At 43.9% G+C, this 2323-nt stretch overlaps 1 pseudogene; it reads left to right on the top strand.

The window, feature by feature from the left end:
- The first annotated feature begins 273 nt into the window (after nucleotides 1-273).
- Nucleotides 274-1841, top strand: LOC113007882 (sulfide:quinone oxidoreductase, mitochondrial pseudogene; annotated as a pseudogene).
- Nucleotides 1842-2323: the final 482 nt, after the last annotated feature.

Raw genomic sequence — 2323 nt, 5'->3', positions numbered from 1 at the left:
GTTACCGTTTAAAAAGGTGGTATTTAGAATGCAGTTACTTTGTTGAAATAAAGGGATTACACGGCGGTCTTTTCCTGTTTCATATGCTAGGCTGTCCCATCTTTTTTTGGTAATTCCACGCTGGTGGAAATCCAAACAAAACGCGCATTAAGAGGCTCTAATGCCTGTGCCTCAATCTCATGGTCCATGTCACCTCTACTTGCAGCCCGCATAATGACGTGACGAAATATTTTTTTTAAATTATTGTTCAAAAATTAATTAATATGAAGGCTAAGAGCATTCCGCCTAAACGGACATTAACACGCGAGGTTGACAGCGCTCCTGCTGAGACACAGGATGGATGCACTGCGTCATCTCAAGCAGTGCCACCCGAGGGGCATTGCTATCTCTCAGTTTCACACAAGCAGCCCTGCCTCTGCCAAACAGCATTACAAATTGCTTGTGCTGGGAGGACGAACTGGCGGTATCGCAATGAGCTCCCGGATGAAGAGGCTGGTGGGAGCAGAGAATGTAGCTGTGGTGGAGCCCAGCGAGATCCACTACTATCAGCCAATATGGACCCTGGTTGGTGCTGGTGCAAAGACTGTAGCGTCCTCAAGCCGTCCCACTGCGAGTCTTATGCCATCTGGAGTGAAATGGGTGAAATCTAAGGTTCAGGAAATTAACCCAGAGACAAATACTGTACGCACAGATGACGGGACTGAAATCTCATATGAATATTTGATTGTGGCGCTTGGTTTAGAGCTCCATTATGAGAAGATCAAAGGACTCCCAGAGGGGTTTGAGCACCCAAAAATTGGCTCTAACTACTCTGTCCAAACTGTGGAGAAGACGTGGAAAGCATTGCAGGATTTCAAAGAGGGCAATGCTGTGTTCACTTTCCCAAATACTCCTGTGAAATGTGCTGGAGCGCCACAAAAGATCATGTACCTGTCAGACGCCTACCTCAGGAAGATGGGCAAAAGAGCAAAAGCCAATGTGATCTATAACACATCATTGCCTGTGATCTTTGGGGTAAAGAAATACGCTGACTCACTGTGGGAGATTGTGAAAAAGCGTGACCTACAGATTAACCTGAGGCACAACCTGATTGAAGTGCGCGCAGATAAGCAAGAAGCTGTGTTTGAAAATCTTGGCAAACCAGGGGAAACCAAAGTTATCGAGTATGAAATGCTTCATGTTACACTGCCAATGGGACCCAGCTCGGTGATTAAAGGCAGTCCGCTGGCCGACGAGATCGGCTGGTTGGATCTGAACAAAGAAACTCTCCAACATACCAAGTATCCAAGCGTGTTTGGGATCGGAGACTGCACCAACCTTCCCACATCCAAAACCGGAGCAGCTGTCACGGCACAGTCTGCCGTCTTGAGCCGAACTATCAGCAAAATATTGAAAAAAGAAAAACCAGATAAGAAGTATGATGGGTATACTTCACATGTCCCTTGGTCACAAGCTACAACACAGTAATCCTGGCAGAGTTCGACTACAACGGACAACCGCTGGAAACGTTCCCCTTCAACCAAGCCAAGGAGAGGCAATTAATGTACCACATGAAAGCAGATGTGATGCCTCACCTCTATTGGCATGGGCTTCTTAGGGGGCTGTGGGGCGGACCGGGACCTTACAGGAAAATCATGCATCTTGGGATGAAATGAAACCTCATCTTCAGTTTGAATCTGAAAGGAAATTCATTGTGTAATCATCTACCCAAGGGTGCACACGCATATGGATAAAGGAGTAATGTGAATGTTTTGAACATCATGATTAATCGGTCTCACAGAAAAGCTCATTTAAGTAGCGTTTTTGATATTACTGTGGAATTAAACGACTGGAATGATGGAGTGGGTCTAAACTGCTCATAGATCAGCTGTTTTGTTTTTTTTTGTTTGTTTTTTTTGGTTTATTGGTACTTTTGACAGCCCAATGAATGGCCGGTCGAGATGCTTTCATAAGCCAGAGATGGGGCTTTTATAGGGACAGAGAACAAAAGTTTGTAGAACACTCTTACTCCACACCTCTGGTGTTTTTTGTTGTTGTTTTGTTTTTTTCAGTTATAGTTGGTCGGCATTGGCAAAATTTATATAGTGACATTAAAAAACCAACTCTAAATTCAGATTATTTCAGGGTAGCCTTTAAGCACAGCATATAAATATTACTCTTTCCCAGATTGCTACATTTAAAACCATGCACATGTGTACAGTTTAGTCATTGTGCGTGAGATGTGTTCAAGTCTTTGGCTTTATTTAGAGTTTTAAACTAATCAAGCTACCACACATTGTGTAGGATTTGCCATTTGGGGTGTTTAAACATTAACATGCAGGCT

The sequence above is a fragment of the Astatotilapia calliptera genome, chromosome 16 (assembly GCF_900246225.1).
Source record: "Astatotilapia calliptera chromosome 16, fAstCal1.2, whole genome shotgun sequence".
Lineage (NCBI taxonomy): Eukaryota > Metazoa > Chordata > Actinopteri > Cichliformes > Cichlidae > Astatotilapia > Astatotilapia calliptera.
This window is presented reverse-complemented; position numbering and strand designations above follow the sequence as displayed.